Genomic DNA, 20,427 nt, shown 5'->3' with positions numbered 1-20,427 from the left:
CCCGCGCCGCCGCCGCCGTGCTCCGCCCCGGCCGCGCCCCGCGCCCGCCCCTCCCGGCCCCGCTGCGGCGCCCCGGCCGGTTCGGCCCCCTCTCGGGGGCGGGCGCGGAGGTCCACGCTCAGCCTCGGGCGTTTGTCCCTCGGGCTGACTCCCTCTCTCTGCGTCCCCGGGGCCCTGCAGCTGTGTCTCTCCCTGGTACAGATCTCTCAGTGTGAACCATTGTCGCCTGCGCGGCCCTCCCGGGGACCCTGCGCCGCACTGCGTCTAGCTCTGTGGTCTCTCCGCGTCCCTCTCGCTCTCTGGCGCTCAGCTGCTGTCTCCTTCCTTCTCGGTCTTCCCCCCCGGGGAGGCAATTCCTTGGGGGCCTTGGAGTCGTGGGGGCCTTGGACTTGGGTGCGAATCCCGACTCCCACTTCCTCACCGTGTGACCTTGACAGGACACTTCCCCTCCCTGAGCCGTTTCCTTCTTTGTGGGTGTGAAAAGACGCACCCAGGAACTGTCCCTCGGCCTCCCCTGCCACCGTCTCGGCCTCTTCTACGGGCCGCGCTGAACGGGGCTGGGGTGCACAGAGCGACGCTGCGTGCGCTTGCTCCCCGCAGGGCCACTGCACCCGGCCCGGGCCGCGGAGCGCAGGGTGGGTGCTCGGGGAATCGTGGGTGCTCGGGGAATCGTGCGTGCACGGAGAGAAAGAGACACGGAGACAGAGGCGTAGAGCTCGTGAGAGACAAAGGAAAGAGAGACGGAAAGAGAGACGGAAGACAGAGATAGCAAGAGACCCAGAGACAGCCAGCAGGCGGGGACGGAGCGGCCAAGGCCCGGCCGGGGCGGGTGGCAGGCAGGTCTTCTCCGCCCCGTTCCCCTCCCGCCGAGCGCTTGGAGCGCGGGGAACAGGCCGGGCGGGTTGGGGGCATGACTCAGACGCGCAGGAGCTGCGGAGCTGGAAGGGCAGCGCGACCCCGCCCCTCCCCGCCCCCCCTGGCCGCGGCCCCTCCCTGCCTGGTCTCCCCGCCTCGGGGAGGGGCTCCGGCCGCGAGGGGCTTTCCCGGATTTCCCTGGGGGCGGGGCCGCCGCTGGGGTTGAGTCCCGGTCACTGAGTCGAGGGAGGAGGAAGGAGGGCTTTGCGGGCTCGGGGGAGCCGGGCAATGGGGGCTGCACCCCAGGGCTGTCCGGGCGGCACGCGGGGTCTCCTTGGTTCTCTCCTCTTGACTCTGTCTTAGCAACTCTGTCCCTCTCCCTTCTCCTGTCTCTGTATCTCCCTGTCCCCATCTCTCTGCCTGCCCCTTCTGTCTCTCGGGCAGCGTCTCTCTGGGATCCTGAAAGCCGGTGTGGGGCCCCAGGCCCCAGGAAAGGACTTTGGCCAGGGCTCGGCCCCACCCCAGTGGATGGTTAACCTGCTGGGGGAGGAGCAGCCACCGAGAGACCTCACCCCACCCGGTCCCTCCTTATCTCTGTAGCTCCACCAAGCCCTGTGGTAGAAAAACAACTGGCCCGGCTCACAGACCTGGGTTCAAATCCCTCTTCCACCCCTTGCTCACAGGCGGACCTTAGACAAACCGTCCCCTCTTGGAATATGGGCCGGTTGCCTCCTTTCTCCCGGTGGTGTGCGAGCTGCAACCAGGGGAGGAGGAAGGAACTGGGTTGGGAAGGCTGCCTGTCACCTCCAGCTCCACCCAGTGCTCACCTCTAGGGACCGGAAGCTGAGGCTCAGAGGGATGGCACTCATCAAGGCGGTGACCCTAAGACACCCAATTCCTCCCACTCCCCATCCCCCTGGGGCAGGTGGTGCAAAGGGCCTGGGGCCAGGCAGGACTGGGAAGGGGAGCGTGTCTGCTTGGTTCAGAGAGGCACTTGGAAGGGCTGGGAGAGAGGGTGCTGATGGCTCAGAGCCGGAGGACAGAGGAGAGGATGAGGAATGAAAGGGTCTGAGGAAGGAGGAAGACACGTCTGAGAGAGAAGCCGATGGTCTGAGGGAGACAGAAGGCGTCTGAGGGAGGGAGAAAAGGTCTGATGGAGGAGGTGAGGGCCTGAGGCAGAGGCAGAGGGTCTGAGGGAGGAGCAGAGGATCTGAGGACCGTTTGAGGGAGGGCCTCAGGGTCCGAGGCAGAGGGCAGCGGCTGAGGAAGGAGGATCAGTCTGAGAAGGACTAAGTGAGAAGATGCTCAGGAGGAGAGAGATGGGGGGAAAGAGGGGTCTGAGGAAAGAGATTTAGAAAGGTGGAAGTGAGTTCTGAGGGAAGAAGGTTTGAAGGAGAAGATGTGAAGGTCTGAGGGTGGAAGGCCTGGCCTGAGGGAGGAGGAACGGTTTGAGGAGGGCAGAGGGGAGAGAGGCAGGCCTGGGGAACCAGCAGGGACCAGAGGGAGGGAAGGAAAGGCAGGCTGGGAGTCGGCCCCGCCCTGCTGCTGTCTGATTTCCCAGAATCTTCTGCTGCTCAGGAAAGTCCCAGCTCCTGTAGCCACCTCCCTCCAGTGTCGGGAATGGAGGATGCGGAACCAGGATGGCTACCCCCTCCTTTCCCCCCTCTCTCCTCGCACCCGGGCGGGGAGGGCTGGGGTCTCCCCTCCCTGAGCCTTGAGCTCTGCAGCCCTCCCCTGCTCTCTGTCAGCCGGGGCAGCCCCTGGATGAGTCCCCAAAACTTCTCAGAATAGGCCTGGAAGTCCTGCTTGGAGTCTCACCATTTTCCCTCATGCAGTCTGCCTCTCCTTCCGGTTGCCTCATCTCCCCTGATCGTCCCCCAACCCTCCCTAGGGGAGGAAGACCAGGATTTTACCTATTCCAGGCCCTGGTAGGAAATGAAGTCCCAAGTGAAAGGCTGGGGGCATCTCGCTCTCTGGACCTCTGTTTCCTCCTCTAAGAGGAGAGGGTAGGAATGGTCAGACCCTAAATACTCATCGGTTCAATTCCTGGACCTTCTACTTTTTTTTTTTTTTTTTGCTACCTGCAATCTCCTTTATTTTTTATTTTTTTGGACCTTCTACTTTGCTTCCAGCTGAGGCTGGCTGAGTCCTGTCTCCCGTTCTGACCTGCCCTCCTCACCCTTTTCTACCCAGAGATGCTACAAGATAGGTCCATTCACCCTGGGCCCAGCTCCCACTGAGCATCGGCCGACTTAATCCTCTCAGCACCTTGTGAGTTAATTCACCTCAAACCCCATTTTATAGGGGAGGAAACTGAGGCATAGAGAAGTGAAGTCCCTGCCTAGGATCACGTGGCGAGGAACCAGGAGAGATTTTAGTCCAGCTCTTTGAGACCCCAGGACTCTGGTTCCAACCCACTGCCTTGGGAGGGACGGTCATTAGTTCCAGAGACACAGGCCTTCCTTCCCAGCTCTAATTCTAGGTCCCTACTCCCTGGGAAGGAAGGGTGTAGATGGGGAAACTGAGGCATGGAGAGGCAGCCATGTGCCCAAGGGGATTAGCCTAGTCCACACTCGTTCTGCTGTGCTCCTCCAGCCCCAGGGAGGTTCAGCAGGTGGTGAGTGGTCCCGTTGCAGCAGGACGGAATAGAGTTAGACTTAAGGCTAGCTGCTGGGGAAACCATCACCAGAGCCTCTGGGGAGGATCAGGGGCAGCAAGTGAATTCTCCCGAAGGGATACAGAGGCTCTGAGCCCAGAATGGGAGGGACTTGCCTGAGATCATAGCACCTCCCTTCTCAGTTCAGGGCTAGAAGGCCACCCTGCTCTGCCCACCCCCCTGCTCCCCGAGGCTGCCTCTACCCCATGCCCAGTGGTGACCGCAGGCCAGCTTCCTGGAGCACGGTTTCCCCCTCCACGTTCCTCCCTGCCCTGGGGTCTTGGCAACCGCTGGATCCCCTGGCACCAAATGGGACCGGCCCATCTGGGGCCTGGGCCAAGACTTAATCTTCCCCTTTCTCCTTCTTGCTGGGTCTGCACGCAAGACGCTGAGTCAGAGAATTGCAACATCCTCGCTCAGTGGGCCTGGGAGCCCGGGTAACCTCCTGTGCCCGGTTTTTCCCCAATATGCTGTCTGGGTCAGCCAGGAATGATGGCAGAGGGGGGAAGGGCAGGGCAGTCTGGGAAGGTCGGGGGAAGGGCAGAGGTGATGGCCATGGTCAGGGCCTCTGTGTCCTCATTTGTAAATGGGGCTCATCGTCTAGCTGCTTGGGTTTGAATCCCAGCTCTGCCCCTTACAGGCTGTGTGGCCTGGGGCAAGGGACTCAACCACTCTGAGCCTCAGTTTCCTCCTCTACAAGATGGAGGCAAAAATGGGACCTGCCTCACAGGTCGTTGTGAAGGTCGAGTGCGTTGTCATGTGTTAACGTAGGCCTGGCCTGGAGGGAACTCTCAGTGGAAGGCAGTGTTTTTAAATGAATGTTGTTATTAATACAGAGTTTGGGAGCGGCCGCCGCGCAGGTGCGTCGCTCGTCTTCAAGAAGAGACTTGTGGCCCAGCTGCCAGGAGAGCAGGGCGCTGAGAGCCTGCTTCGGCTGGCTCCCTCAGGGTCCGCCTCGGCTTGCCAGTCGAGGGACCGTTTCTGCCCAACGTGGGATTCCTCCAAGGGGCAGGCTTTGCTCCAGGGGCCCCCCACTGGCTGGCAAGGTGGTCTGATGGTGACCCCAACCCCGTCCTGCTCCCTTCCTTTTCCTCCTCCAGCGAATATTCTCCAGCAACCTTTTGTACTCTTTCCTGTGGATCCCACCTGTGACAGCGGGCTCTGGAGTCAGACGACCTGAGCATGTGTGGTACTCGCCAGGGGGACTTGGAGGGGCATCTGATCTCTCTGAGCCTCAGTTTCCCCCTCTGAGTCATGAGAATGATGACAATGAGATTAATAGTGGCTGAGAGAGTGAGTCAGGGACAGAGCACTTGGCACAGTGGCCTGGCACAGAGCGAGGGCATGATACCCACCCTCGACTGCGTGCGGAAAGAGCCGGGCTCTGGAGGGAGGCAGGTCTGGGTCTACACTGCCCCCCCACCCCGCACCCTTCGCCCCCCTGCCGCTCTGCCAGTTTCTGGCTGCGTCGCCTGCAGCCAGTGCCTTGCCCTCTGAGCTTCGGTGTGAGCTGGGGATGGACCCCTCCCTCCCAGAGCAGGGCGCGGTGAGATCAGGCCTGGAAAGCCCCGTGGAGCCTGGCACCCCAAGGGCACTCACCAGCCGGGTGGGGTCGTGGCGGTGACCGCTGGGTCAGGGTCAGTGGGGACCTGTGGCTCTGCCCTGGGTACTGAGCTGACTGATGAAGGGAAGCCCCAAGGTGGGAAGCCACGGTGTGCTCCTGACGAAGCCCCCTGACCCACGTCACTGTGGAAGGCGCGGAGGGGAGGCCCTCGCCCCGCGCATTCAGCCGGCGCAGGGAAGGGAGGTGTGCAAGAATGGAGGCTCCAAGGGGCGGCAGGGGCCGCTGGGACTAGAGCTTTCCGTGGGTGGGAGACATGCCTCCTCCGCCAGCCTAGAAGGTCGCCGGGATGGGGACCCGAGGTGGAGGTTTTTGAGCACCTGCGTTGAGTTCTTCCTCTTCCATCAGATCCGAATCTCCCTGGGAACGAGGGCGTGACCTCGCAGAGTAGCTGAAGAGTGGGCGCTGCCTCTCCGAGCAGAGGCCTGCCATTAGACTGAAAGTGGAAAGTGGAGCAGCACGCCTCTCTCCTCCGTACAGGACGGTGGTTTGCAGTGAGGGGTGGTGGGGCCATTTTGTTCCCCAGGGAAGGTGAGCTGTGTATCGCGGTGGACCAGGGGCTGGTAGCTCCCCGAGGGGGGATCCGGGCCTGCCTCTTCCATCAGAATATGATTCACTGAAGGGGGCATGCCTTCTGGATCAGACGGAGGAGCACAGAGTGGGAAAATGTTTCCCCCATCAGACTATCTCCTCCATCAGACTAGGAGCTCTGTGAGCGTCTGATTAAGTCTTGTCACTAACCCTAGGCCAGGAGCCTGGAAAACTCTGAACTTCCCAGGAGGGAGCTGGTGCCTGCCTCCTGCATGAGGCTGGCGCTTCTTGAGCCTGGCGTTGGGGAAGCAAGCCTCCCCCACCAGCTGGTCACTCCCGAAGGTGGGGCAAGCCTCCCGCTCGCTGCAGGCGCCCCCTGCTCGGGCGGAGCCCTTTCCCGCCCGGGACAGCACCTTCCGTGGAACTCCAAGCCTTTTCCCTGGAAGTGGGTGCCTCCCCCGCCGGAGGCCACAATCTCCACCGTCCGCGGCGACCACTGGGGCCTAAAAATACAGACGCAAAAGTCCCTCCAGCTCCTGGGAAAACCGAGGTCACGCCAGGTCCTTCCTCATTTGCGCGGGGACCACGGCGGGCGCCCCCCCCTCCCGACCACCGCCCCAGGCGGGGCCACCCCTGCCCTGCACCAGCTTCCCACCAGAGTGGGGACCGCGGGGGCGTCTCCACTGCCCGTCGCCGCCCCCCCACCAGGCGGTGGTGAGCCGGGACCGCATCCCGCCGCGCAGCCTCCCAGCCCAGCCCCGGGCGGGCTCAGCCTCCACCTCCGGAAAGCGGGGCGCCGGGGCGGTCGCGCGGGTGGAGCGCGGGGCTCCGGCTGCGGGGGTACCGTGGGGTACAGGTGGCCTGGACTCTCCAGGAGGGCTCTTTGGCTCCTGCTGCTACCTGGAACGTGACCTACCCCTGAACTCGCCGCTTGGGTCCCTTGTGGTCACACAGGGCACAGCACATTTTGCTCACTTCTGGGAAAATCAAACTCTCACGGGTTTCAGATCCCAGATCCTTCCTGTGGCCTCTCCTTGCACCCGCGCGCCTCCCTGCCAGAGCTCAGGCGACCCAGAGCTAGAATGAAATCATCTGAGGATCAAAGAGTTTTGGAATCAGGGGATTTAATTTTTCTCTCTCGAAAAATTATGAAATATAACGTGAAGAATTGTGTCAGATAGTATTCAGATGAACAAATCATCGTGAAGGTCATAGCCGGCTGAGAAGCCGTGTGGACAGCATCTCAGAGGCACCCCTTCCAATCACAGCTCCCTCCCTGCCCAAGTGAGCCCGCGCCTGACTCTTACTATCTACTTTTCTTGCTTTTACTACCATTTATACTTTCATTACCGTTTGCCTCTTTTGAACTCTTAGTAAAGAGAATCTTCTAGCACCCCCTCTCTGGGGCTGGCTCCTTTCAGTGCTGTGGCTGAGGTGTGCCATACCCTTTCATCTGGGGGTGTGTTCGCGGTCCGCTGCTGCGAGGAGAGCGGGTGGGGCTCCAGGGTTGAGTGCCTGCCTCCCATGCATAAGGCCCCAGGTTCACTCCTGGTACCCCCTGAAAAAAGAAAAGGCTCTTCATTGCTGTGTGGTAGCCTCTTGCCTGGGTTCACCCCAGTTTATGAGTCCCTTCTGCTGAGGGGCACAGGGGCGGTGTCCAGGCTCTGCCCCACGTGGCGGGCGTAAGAACCCCGGCTTTTCTACGCTGTCCAGGAGTGGGATTGTTGGGGCATGGAGTGAGCAGCTATGCAGCTGTAGAAGATACTGCCACACAGTTTGCTCATGGGGTTGCACCTATATATATTTTTTAACTCGTTTAAAAAAAATGATTTATTTATTTCTCTCCGCCCCCCCCTTGTTGTCTGCTCTCCGTGTCCGTTTGCTGTGGGTTCTTCTCTGTCTGCTTGTCTTCTCTTTGGGTGGCACCAGGAACCGATTCTGGGAACTTCTGGAGTGGGAGAGAGGTGCTCAGTCTCTCGCACCACCTCAGCAACCTGCGAATCTCTTATTGTTTCTCCTCTGAGTCTCTCTCTCTTTTTTTTAATGATATAGTTTTTTGTTTTTTTTTAAAGATTTATTTATTTATTTAATTCCCCCCCCCCAGTTGTCTGTTCTCTGTGTCTGTTTGCTGCGTCTTGTTTCTTTGTCCGCTTCTGTTGTCAGTGGCACGGGAAGTGTGTGTGGCACCATTCCTGGGCAGGCTGCTCTTTCTTTGGCGCTGGGCAGCTCTCCTTACGGGGCGCACTCCTTGCGCGTGGGGCTCCCCTACACGGGGGACACCCCTGTGTAGCACGGCACTCCTTGCACGCATCAGCACTGCGCATGGGCCAGCTCCACACGGGTCAAGGAGGCCCGGGGTTTGAACCGCGGACCTCCCATGTGGTAGACGGACGCCCTAACCACTGGGCCAAGTCCGCTTCCCCTGAGTCTCTTTTTGTTGCGTCATCTTGCTGCACCAGCTCTCAGTGCGGGCCAGCACTCTGCGTGGGCCTGTTTACTTCTCAGGCCCGCTCGCCTTCACCAGGAGGCCCCGGGGAATCGAACTCTGGACCTCCCATATGGTAGAAGGAGCCCAGATGCTTGAGCCACTTCCGCTTCCCATGCAGCCATTTTTTACTTCCACCTACAGGTCGACTGCGTGTTCTCGTTGTCCACATCCTAGCCAGCGCTGGGTCTGGCCAGACTTGAATATGAGTGATCCAGATGAGGTGTGTGTTGGAATCTCATGGCGATTCTAATTTGCATCTCCTGGACCAATAAGGAAGTTTAGCACCTTTTCCTGTGGGCACTGTGCACCTGAGGCCAAGCCTAGGAGAATCTTAAAGAATTCTAGCATCCCACAACTTTAGGAACACGGGATTCCAGAACCCTATGCCTGGGTTTCCTCACTTGTGTGATAGGGATGATCGAAGCCTCTAACTCACAAGGTTGCCGAGAAGGTTGAATGAGTTATATGCGCGCCCGCAGGGCAGAGCCTGGGTGGATGTTTTCCTGAAGGCAGGGATCGAGTGCGCTGGGTTCTGCCCTACATTCTCGCCACCTAGGACTGAACAGAGGCTCGATGTTTACTGAATGAAAGGCTCCTGGAGTCTTAGGATGCAAGTATAGAACCTTAGGAACAAAGAGTTTAAGAAATTACAAACGATCACATCTGAGACTTTTAGGAACTAAAGGATGATAAAAATGTGTCCTTGGCGGACCTGAGATTTGGGATCTCCAAATTTTAGAAACAGGAAGCTGCCATCTGAAAGGCCTCAGGGGGGACTGAGAAGAGAGATGGGACAAGCAGGGCCCGCGCCGCTGCCCCCCAACCTGCATCCCCTCCTCCAGGCGACTTTCACTGGCGCCTCTCATTCCCAGGCCTCCCCTCGCCTTCTTAGCCTCCTCCCACTGATCCTCCGTGCACGTGGATGGGTCCTGAGCAGCTGCTCCCGCCTCCTCCAGCACCTGCAGGAGAAAGTCCAGGCCCCACCAGGGAGGCGGCAGGGCACCAGGCACCACCTCCCTCCAGCCTTATCTCCCGCCGCTCTGCCCCCACCCATCGTCCTGCCCAAAAATTCCCCTTTCATTTCTGCCTCGAAAATATGCCTCTTCCAGGCACACACGCTCAATAAGTATAAGAGGCTGACAGCCTCAGCTCTGGCAGCCTCTCCTCCAGGAAGTCCTCAGTGATAGCTCCCTCCCTCCCAGGCTGGGCTCCCCCATTCCAGCCTCCATCTACTCTGGGATGTCCCTGCCTGGGGACATGCCTGTCCCCCCATATGTGTGCCCTATGAAGGCAGGCTCAGGGATGTCCTCTGTGGGTATCCAGCACTGCCCAGAACAGCAGGGACCTTGAAACAGGGCTGTCATTTGACTGTTGACAATGACTTCCTTACAGTGCTCTGAATTGTGACTGCCCCCCCGCCTCCCCGGCTGCCATCCCTCTGGGACCTGGGGATGGCTCTCCTGGCTTTTTCAGGTCAGCAAAGGAGTGCCTGGTGATTCAAAGAGGGTAAGACCTACCTGAAACCTCCTTGCTCAGGACACAGGCACCATTGTCAGTGGCACATCTGTGCCGCAGGGCCCGTCCTCCAGGCCCACAGAGCCCCTCTGTTTTATCTGAAAACGTTTCTTGCGCCTACCCAGTACCTGTACCCAGTACCTGCCGTGCCACCTGAGACTCAGGCACCCACCCTGGGAGCACCTTATCTCCTCGCCTATCTCCCTCTTCTTTTCCAGAGACTCAGAGAGGTTAGGGGGTTTGTCCAAGGTCACACAGCCAGTGAGGGGGAGGGAGAGCTAAGATTTTAAAATTCAGCTTTATGGAGGTATAATTTACGTACAATAAAATGCATCCGTTTTAAGTGTACATTGGACAAGTTCTGATAAACGTGTGCAGTCATGTAATCATATCACAATGGAGATATAGAACTTTTCCTTGACCTGGAAAGCTTCCCTAGTGCCCCTTTGCCCTCCACGCCTCCCCCCCTTCGGAGGCCTCTGGATCTGATCTATTTTCTGACCCCACAGTTTTGCTTTTCCAGAATGTCCTCGAAATGCAATCGTACAGCACGTAGCCTGAAAAAAAAATTCACCTACAGTAAAATGCATCCTTTTTGGTATTCGGTTCTATTTGCTTTGGCAAACGCACACGGTTGTGCAGCCACCACCAGAATAACAACGGAGAGGAGTTCCACCACCCCAGTTCCCGCCTGCCGCCCCTCCCCCGCCCCCGCCAACTCCCCATCTGTCTTCGGTCTGCACACTTTCGCCTTTTCCAGAACGCCTTCTACACGGAATCGTGCACCACATGGCCTTTGGAGACCGGCTCCCTTCGGGGAGCGCGAGGCCCTCGCAGCTCCCGGCGCTGCGGCGGGCGCCGGGGCCTGCTCCTCTCGCCGCTGCGCGGGTGGCCGGTCGTGAGCGGCCCGCGGGCTCAGCCACCTGCCCGCCAAGGCCACGGTTCTGAGCACCGGCGCCCCGGCTTTCTGCAGGCCTGAGCTTTTCTTTCCGCCGGCTTCGTGCCGGGGCGGAGGGGCTGGGTGCTCGGGGCAGGGTGCGTTCAGGCTCGCGGGAAGGGGGAACCGCTCCCCGCAGCGGCTGCCCCGGCTCGCAGGCCCGCCTCGGCCTGGGCAGTTCCGAGGGCAGAGCTGGGCCTGTGCGGCTGAGCGCTCGGCCAGGAGGCGCCCGCTGCGCCCAGTGAATGCGGGCCGGGCCGCGGCGCCCTCGCCAGGGCACGCCAGCCCGTGGCTGTTCAAGAGAGAGAAGGAAGGGGACGCTCTCCCCGCGCCCGGTGCTGTGAGCTCCCCACTGTGCTTAGGTCTTAGCAGGGGCGCTCTGGCCACTGGGTGGGAAACACACCGCGGGGGCGAGCTGGAGCCCTGCCAGGCTGGGAGACGGTCAGCCCCGTGGGCTGCTGGACCTGGGTGGGCGCGGCTGAGACAAGGAAAAGTGGCTGGATTCGGAGCCTGTTTTGAAGGTTGAGCCTTCAAATGAATCAGACAAACGAAATGACAAGGACGACAAACAGGGAAGCAGATGGGGCCCAAGTGATTGGGCATCTCTCTCCCACACGGAAGTCCCCGGGATTCGGCTCCTGGTGCCTCCTGAAAAGAAAACAAGCACACAACGAGCAGACACAGAGAGCAAACAGCGAGTGCAAACAACGAGGGGAGGGGCGGGGGGGAGAAATAAATAAATCGTAAAAAAACAACAAGAGCAAACATTCCTTCTGCTCTGCCCTCCTGGCAGTCCAGGGAGAGGCAGACATCACTCCAATGGCACCCGAAGGCATCTTTACTTCCACCGCAGGGAGGGGCTTTGCCAAGAGCTGCAGGGAGCCAGGAGAGGGGGGACAGAGAGGAACCCGTCTGGTCTGTGGCAATCCAGGAAGGCATCCCTGGGGCAGTGATGTTGGAGCTGAGACCCGCAGGGGGTGGGGAAGAGTGCTTGAAGGAGGAGGGAAAAACAAATAAAAACAGAAACCATACATAAAATAATAAAATAAAGAAAAAAACAAAAATGAAGGAGTCGGGAACAAGTACCTATTCAAAAGACAGGGAGGAGGGTGGACACAAAGGCCACGGCCTGGGTTCCCTCCTGAGGGCACTGGGGAGCCATGGTGGGTTCTGAGCAGGGGTGGGGTAGGGGCAGAGCTGAGTTTTGGGAGGATCTCTGTGGCTGTGGTGGGGAAAGAGTCCAGGGGCAGGGGAGCCAGTGGAGCAGCAGCAGAGCAGGAGTAGGTCAGAGTGTGCTGGGCTCCAGGCCAGAGGTGTGGGAGGCCACCTCTTGGGGTGGGGAGGGGAGGAGAGGGTCCAGGTTGACCCTCCCCAGGTACCACCATGAACCACTGTTCCAAGGGTTGATTGTGCCTTAACTCACTGAGGCTTCACAACCGTCCAATGAGGTATCCTCACTTTACAGATGGGGAAACTGAGGCTCAGAGAGGCAAAGCTCCTGGTCCAAGGCAGCCTGGAACCGGAGAGGCTGCATTTGAACCCACAGCCCTTGAGGATGGGACGCAGTCCTGCCCACCTTCCACCCTCCTAGCAGCTCCACCTCCAGGGAGTCCCCCCCAGATGGGGCTGGCTGCCGCCCTTTACTCTCCGTCCCCCCCGAGGCTGGAGTTCTGCTCTGGACTTTAGCCCCCGTCTCCCCCAGCGCCGATAAGGGAAGCCAGAGCTGCACAGAGGCCGGCGGGTGAAAATCCCCTGCTCCAGGCGCCAGGGCAGTTACCCAGGGCGTGGGGAGGGGAGAGGACAGGGTGCGGGAGGGGGGTGGGGAGGGGAGGAGGCACCTGCAGCTCCACGGGGCCTTGGGTGTGTGCTGCGCTGCTTGGCTTCTCCGTGCCTCAGTTTCCCTCTCGATAAAGTGGGCATGGCCCCATGGATGGGAGCGGGACCTGCAAAGCTTTGCAAGGGTGGAGAAGTCCTTTCCTCTGATCTGCCAGGGAAGGTTTCCCCAATCTGATGGGGGAGACAAGGAGCCGCAGTCCCTTGGAGTGAGGACCGTGTCAGTCTGGATTTCCAATCTGTGGAGGGAGGTCAGGGGAGCAAATTTTGATGGGCAGGATGATGAATTTTTAATCGGATGTGGGGTCAGGTAGTCCTAGTCTGATGGGGGAATGAGGGGCCCCCAAGTCTTCTGGGGGAGCTGGCAGACTTCCAAACTAATGGCGGCAATGGGGAGCCCCTCAAACTGCCGGGAAGACAAAGACCCTCCCTGAGCCTGGTGGCAGAGGGTGAGAATCCCCGTGCCTGAGGGGGAGGCAGGCGCTCCCGTCCGAGCTTCCAGTTTAAAGAGAGAGAAGAAAACCCGCTGGCTGCGGCCTCGCCAGCCGGTTCCTGAGCGAGGAGGCCGAAACGCCCTCTCTAGCACACCCAGCCCTGGAGGCTGCCGGGAGCCTGCGCCGAGCCGGGCGCCCGGGGGCTTAGCCCAGGGGTGGGCCTGGAGCCCGTGGTGTCCTGGCGCCACCTAGCGGCTGCTGTGGCCCAGGCCTCCCGTCCAGGCGAGCAAGCCCAGAAATCCCAGGCCTGCCCCAGCCCCTCCACTTGGAAGGCTTTGCTCTGCTCATCCTCAGGGTGGCAGCCCGCCCTTGCCCCTCCCCTGCTCACAACCCTTCCATGGATCCCCAGTACCTTAGGAGGAACCCCCCAGGGACCAGAAGGCTGGTCTCCCTAATCTCACCGGCGCCACGCTGGGCTTCAACGGAGCGACGGGCAGTTTCCAGGAACATTCATGCTCAGGACTTAGCCTCAAGCCTTTGCACAGGCTGTTCCCTCTGCCTGGAACACCCTTCCCTGCCTCTTCCCCGGCATCGCTTTTACTCCTCCTCCAGGTGTTAGAGTAGATGCCTCTTCTAGGAACTGCTCCCTGACCCCAGGGTGGGTCACAGCCCAGTGGGGCTTTTGTGGTCACTGCTGTATCCCCTCAGGTCTCGGCACTGAGTAAGGACTCTAAGGAATGTTTGTTGGATAAATGACTGACTGACTGAATGAATGATGGGTGAGTGAATGCTGGGCTAAAGAATTTGCCAGGGGAGCTTTAGGGGAGTTTAATCAAGGGGGGACATGACAGATGTCAAAGTCCCCAGGCTTCCTCTTAACCCTGGACCTTTTGGGGAGAGGATGTAGCTCAGTGGTTGAGCACCTGCTCCCCACGTCCGAGGTCCTGGGTTCAATCTCTGGTACCTCCTTAAAAATGAAGAAAAGCCTTTATCTTTAACCCCAGACCTTCGCACATACTGTTCCCTCACCTGGAACATTCAGACCTATTAACTCCCACCCATCCTCGAGGTTTCAGATGAGTCACCCCCTCCTCCAAGAAGCCCTCCCGATCCCTCTCCAGGCTCCCACCGCCTCCCTGCTCTCCCATCTCAGCCCTGATCACTGCCTGGTTGTTACTATCTGGGGACGGGTGTGTCCCCTCCTGGAGACCCCGGGAGGGCAGGGCCTGATTCCGTTCACCCTTCGCCTTCTCCTCGGAGCTTATGACAGAGAAGTCCTTCTGTCGGGACCTGGGTTCAGATTCTGAGCCCGTCTGCGGAGTGTCTTGGGTAAGCTCGGGCCTCTCCGGGAGCCCAGTTTTCTCGTGGGAAAAGCGGAGGGGCCGGACGGTCCCTCCCTCCGCCTCCCGGGGCTGTGGTGTGGTGTCGAGGGGACGAGACCCTCCCGCCCTGAGCTGGCCACATGCTGGGGACTGCGGGTGACCCACTTCCCCTTTCGGGCCCATCTGGCTGGCTGAGCGGGTGGCCGAGGCCCCCTCCTGCTGGGACGGTCGAGGAGGCCAGCAAGGGGCTTCCCAGGCGGGGAGGGTCAGGGACAAGCAGGGGAAGAGGTGTCTGCTGGGTTAGGGGAAAACCAGCCTTCCCCATCATAAAACGGATGAGGACAGGAAAACAAACACGGCCGGCTCCAGCGCGCGTGAGGGGAAGTTGGGGCAGAGGATCGGGGGCCCACGAGGTGGGGGACAACCGCAATCCGCGCCCTGCCGCCAACTTCCCCTGGGAGTCTAGGTTGCTGGGGCCTGTCCCCCCACCCCCGGCACACGGGCCTCCCGAAGGCGAGTGTCCCCAAAGCACCCTCTTCATTCCCACGTGATCCTGCCCCGCCCGCAGCCATCCCGCCTCAGAAACCTCAGGTTCCACGGCTCCCAGCTCCGTCCTTGCAGCTGCTCAGGCCCCAGACTGGGAGAGCCCTGGAGCCCCCTCTCCCCGCACCCCACACTTCATCCCTCCTCACCTCCAGGGCCGCCCCTGCGCCCCCTGTCCTCACCTCCCTCTGGACCACCACAGTCGCCTCCCTGTTCTTATCTCAGCCACGACAGCCACTTCCCCACCTGCAGCCAGAGGGGTGGGGTGGCGCGGGGGCCAAGCCAAAGTCCTCTCCGCAACCCCAAGGCCAGGCACCAACTGCCCCCTAACCCTTCTGCCCTCACCGCCTCTCCTCTCCCCGTTGCCTTCTCCGCTGCAGCCGCCTTGAACTGAAGCCTGCTTTCCTGCCTCCTGGCCTCCGTGCACGCTGTGCCCTGTGTTGGAAATGCTCTTCCCTGCCTACCAAGCTTCTCTGGTCTTTCTGGCCTGTCTCGAGGTCAGCTGAGTAATAGCCCTCAAAAACATCCAGGTCCTAATCCTTAGAACCTGGCTAAAGGGGTACTGCAGATGGGACACAATTAAGGCTTTCGAGATGGGGCGATTTTTCTGGGTGGGCCCTCAATGCAATCCCAAGGGTCCCTAGAAGTGGGGAGCAGGGGAGCGGCTGTGGCTCAGTCAGCTGGGCTCCCGTCTACCATGTGGGAGGCTCTGGGTTCACATCCCAGGGCCTCCTTGTGACGGCAAATCTGGCCCGGTGTGTAGAGTTGACGGCTCATGCACCGTGGAGAGCTGGCACAGCAAGATGAGGCAACAAGAGGGAGACAAGCAGATACAGAATAAATGTGCAGCGAATGGACACAGAGAAGAGCCAGCAAAAGAAAAGGAACAAGCTGCAAGGGGGGGAATTAAAAAAAAAAAAAAAAGAAGTGGGGAGCAGAGGGAGATTGACCACAGAGGAGGAGAAGGCTGGGTGAGGTCAGAAGCAGAGATTGGAGCGGCGATGTGGCCACAAGCCAAGGATTCCCAGCAGCCACCAGAAGAGGGAAGAGGCAAGGCCAGCAGGGTCTCGCCTGGAGCCTCCGGAAGGAATGGGCCCTGTCGACACCCTGGTTTCAGCCTCGTAGGACTCAGTTTGGACTTCTGGCCTCTAGAACTGAAGAGAACACATTTCTGTTGTGTTAGGTCACAGTGTTTGTGGTAATTTGTTACAGCAGCTGTAGGAGACTAATACATACCTCTGGGAGGTTATCTCAGGTCCTTCGCCCAAATTATGGACCCTGGTATTTCTCTCCCAGAACCCACCCTTTTCTGTCAGAACATCATGCAATTTTGTGATGACTTTGCCTGTCAACCTGTTTAATATCTGCCTCCTCTGATTGACCTGCTTAATATTTGCCTCCCCATTGGGCAGATGGGTGCCAGATACCCAGCTGTGTTGGTCAAGCTGTGCTCCCGTGGCCTTCCGTGGGACCTGCACGGAGTAAGTGCTCAAGAGATATTGATCAAATGCATTCATTCATTCATTCACTTAGCAAATATTTATTGAGCACCTGTTGTGTACCTGGCGCTGTGCTTGGAGCGGGGGATGCAGGCAGTGACTCAGCCCTTACCTTGCCCCTCCAGCATTCCTTATCTTTTTGTTGGTTCTTGTGCTGACTTCACACTCTTAATTATTAGAGCTGTGGTGGCTTCAAAGCATGTCTACAGACTTTGGGAATCCTCCTTTCAAAAGGTGGAGACAAAGTCCTCTTCCTTTGAACGTGGCTGGACCTAGTGACGTGCTTCTGACGAACAGAGTAGAGTGGAGGAGCCAGTGCGGCCCTGGAGCCCGGGCCACGAAAGGCGCTGTGGCTTCCCCCTTGGGCTCGGTTGGAGTTCACTTGACCTGGGAGAATCAGCTGCGGTGTCAGGACGCTCGGGCAGACCCTCGGAGAGGTGCGCGTGGCAGTGAACTGAGACCTCCTGACAACCTGGGAGTGAGCTGGGACCTGGTCATCCAGCCCCAGCCAAGCCTTCAGATGTCCACTGCCCTGCCAGCATCTTATCTGCAGCCTCATGAGAGACCTGGAGCCAGAACCATGCAGCTAAGCGGCTCCTGGATTCTTGATTTACAGAAACTGTGCAATAAGAAAGCTGCTAAGTTTTGGGGTAATTTGTTACACAGCAGTAGTAGATACCTAATACGATCATTCTGTAGTATGTATTGTTACTTGGTTGGGTGAGTCTCCTTGTTACTACTATTTATACTAGCGCTACTACTACTATTAAGTGAGTCCGCATTGTGTGCTGAGCATGGTGAACAAATGAGATGAAACTCCTGTCCTTGTCGAGCTCACAGTCTGGTGGAGAAGACGGATCATGAACAAGTGAAGAAAGAAATGCAAAATATGACTTGTGTGTGTGATGATGAATGCTGTGAAAAAGAAGGAAGCTGCATAAGACCAGGTATCCGGTCTGAGGGGGTGACATTTGAGCAGGGGCCTGAATGGAGTGACCCAGGTATCTGGGGGAACAGCATTCCAGGCAGAGGGAACAGCCTGTGCAAAGGCCCTGCAGAGGGACTTGCTTGGTGGGTTCAAACAATGGGCCAGTGTGGCTAGGGTGGAGTGGGTGAGAGCAGAGGAAAGAGTATGAGGGATGGGCAGGCCTTCAGGCCCCAGTAAGAACTGTGGTTTTTATGCTGTGACCCAGAGGGCCGATGGGTGCAAGAAACGTGACCTTACCTCTGGGGGCCTCAGTTTTGTCTTCTGAGGAATGGGTGGGCTGACGCCAGCCTCTGAAGGGCACTGCGGGGACTCAGCCCAGCTTGGTTCCCCAAGCCGGGCCTTGGCACCCTGCCGCCAGGCATCCCCTTCTCCCCCTCCACCCCTGCCCCCTCGGCCCTTCCTCAGCCTCCTCCTTCTCTCTCTCCCTTCCTCTCCTCCCTCTTCCTTTCCCTTTTCCTCTCTCCTCCTCCTTCCCTTCTCTGCTCTCTCCATCCTGAAACAACATTCCAGCCCAGAAGAGAAAAACAGGGCAGGTTTCCTTCCTCTGCCTGGCCGGGCTCCAGAGAGGGACGGGCCATTGTGTGTTCCGGCCTCAAGGCCATTGCTCTCTCCAGTGCAGTCACTCGGGAAAAGATAGCTTGGGTGAAGGGGGAGGAATAGACACCGAGAGAGGCAGGGGCTGCCCTAAAGGCCCGCCTGCCCCTTCTCCCCCCCGCTGGTGGAATCCGAGGGCTTCAGCGCCGTCCCTGTGGCTTTGTGGGGAAGTGGGGAGCAGCCGCCCCTGGAGCAGAGGCGAGTCCAGTCTCAGCCTCCAGGCTGGAAACTGCTGTGTGATCCTGGGCTAGTTTCTGCCCCTCTCTGGGCCAAATCCTGGCCCTGCCCTTCCTGGCTGAGTAACTTTGGGCAAGTTGACTCCCCTTTCTGTGCCTCAGTTTCCTTTTTTTGTCAAACAGACCCTTTCTCTGGGTCCCACAACTTTCCAGTTAAAAAAACTCACCTGGGGTGCTCTTTAAAATTCAGCTTCTAGGTCCCTTCCCGGGAGATGGATGCAGCTTCCAAGGGTTAAGACAGGGGCCTGGGGTGTGTATTTTTAATAAACAGCAAGTAGACTTGAGAAATGTGGCCCCCCTCTAAAGGGAGGCTGTGAGGAAGAAGTTAGTGGATCTGTGCCAAGAGCACATCACCCTGGAACTGCAATGATTAGCATCACTGTTCTAAAACCTCATAAGCATTTGTTTATTATTATTTTTCTCGCATGTCATTTTCAATTTTTACAATTTTCAAGAATGTCATGTATTACATAAAATGAGGCAAACCTGTGCTCTAGGGCTAATTAAGTCCCCCAGGCATTTTATCAATTAAGACAATCATGTGGCTTTCCCCCTTTGTTCTGTTAATGTGGTGTATTATATTTATTAATTGATTTTCTTAAGTTGAACCATCCTTGCATGCCTGGAATAACTCTCACTTGATCATAGCATATAATTCTTTTAATGTGCTGCTGGATTTGGCTTGCTAGCATTTTGCTGAGGATGTTGTTTATCTGTATCATAAGGAATATTAGCCTGTCGTTTTATTTTCTTGTGGTATCTTTATTTGGCTTTGGTATTAGGATGAGGTATGCCTCATAGAATGAATTAGGGAGTGTTTCCTCCTCTTCAATAAATTTGGAAGAGTTTGAGCAGGATTGGTGCTCATTCTTCTTGAAATGTTTGGTAGAATTCGCCCATGAAGCCATCTGGTCTGTGGTGGGAGGTTTTTCCCCCCCTTCCCCCCTCCCCCTCCCCTACCCCTTCCATTTTTGCTGTCTGTGTCCATTCGCTGTGTGATCTTCTGTATCTATTTCTCTTTTTGTCTTCTCTTCTCGTTTTTCCTCCTCTAGGATCCACCAGGATTCGATCCTGGGGACCTCTGATGTGACAAGAGGTTCCCTGTCACCTGCGCCACCTCAGTTCCTGGTCTCTGCTTAGCTTCACCTTGACTCTCCCCTTCGTCTCTCTTTTGTTGCATCTTCATCTTGCTGCATGACTCACTTGCGTGGGCACTGGCTCATGGTGCAGGCACTTGGCTTGCTGTGTGGGCACCCAGGCTGCCACGCAGGCACTCGTGTGGGCACTTGGCTCACTACACAGGCACTCGTGTGGGCACTTGGCTCACTACACAGGCACTCGTGTGGGCACTTGGCTCACTACGTGGGCACAGGCTTGCCGTGTGGGCACTGGTTCACCACATGGGCACATGGCTTGCCGTGTGGGCATGCAGCTCACCATGTGGGCACTCAGCTCGTTGCACTGGCACTTGGCTCTCCACACGGGCACTGGCTTGCCATGCAGGCATGCTTTCTCTTCTTTTTCAGCAGGGGGCCCCAGGGATCAAAGCTGTGTTTTCCCGTATGGTAGGCGGAAGCTCTATCACTTGAGCCACATCCGCTTCCCTGGTGGGAGGTTTTTGATCACTGATCCAATCTCTTTACTAGTTATTGGTCTGTTAAAATCTATTTTTTTCTTGAGTCAGTGTAGGTATTTTGCTTGTTTCTAGGAATTTGTCCATTTTATCTAGGCTATCTAGTTTGTTGGTGTATGGTGGTTCAGTATCCTCTAATAATCATTTTTATTTCTGTGGGGTTGTCCTCCAGGCATTTCAGCAAAATGGTCATCTTTGGCTTTTCTTTGAAATTGTTTTTATTGTGATAACTTATCCACAACTTGACATTTTCCATTTTAACATGCCCAGTCTTATGGAGGAGGCAAGACTCCAGACTCGGGAAAGTATGCAATTCAGTCATGCTAATGGCATTCACGAGGTTGTCCTATCATCGCCACCATCCATTACCAAAACTTGTCCGCCACCCAAACAGAAATGCTGTGCCCGTTAAGCAGTAACTCCTCATTCCATTTTGACTTTTCCTGTTGCCAAAATCTAATACCTTCCGGGGGATCCTAAGTATCTATGAACTTATGTGCCAGGTGCTTTAACTTGCATTAACTCCTTTTTTTTTTTAACAGATTAATTTTATTGGAACATATTAATAAAGCACACAATTCATCCAAAGTGTACAATCAATGGTATTTGGTTTAATCACTTAGTTGTACATTCATCACTTCAATCATTATTAGATCATTCTCATTATTTTAATAGTAATAATAGACAAAAAGCAAACAAGAAAATTCTTTACCTCTCAATCTCTGTATTTCCCCTGATGTAC

Source organism: Dasypus novemcinctus, chromosome 18 (genome assembly GCF_030445035.2).
Source record: "Dasypus novemcinctus isolate mDasNov1 chromosome 18, mDasNov1.1.hap2, whole genome shotgun sequence".
NCBI lineage: Eukaryota > Metazoa > Chordata > Mammalia > Cingulata > Dasypodidae > Dasypus > Dasypus novemcinctus.
Note: the sequence above shows the minus strand (reverse complement) of the source record.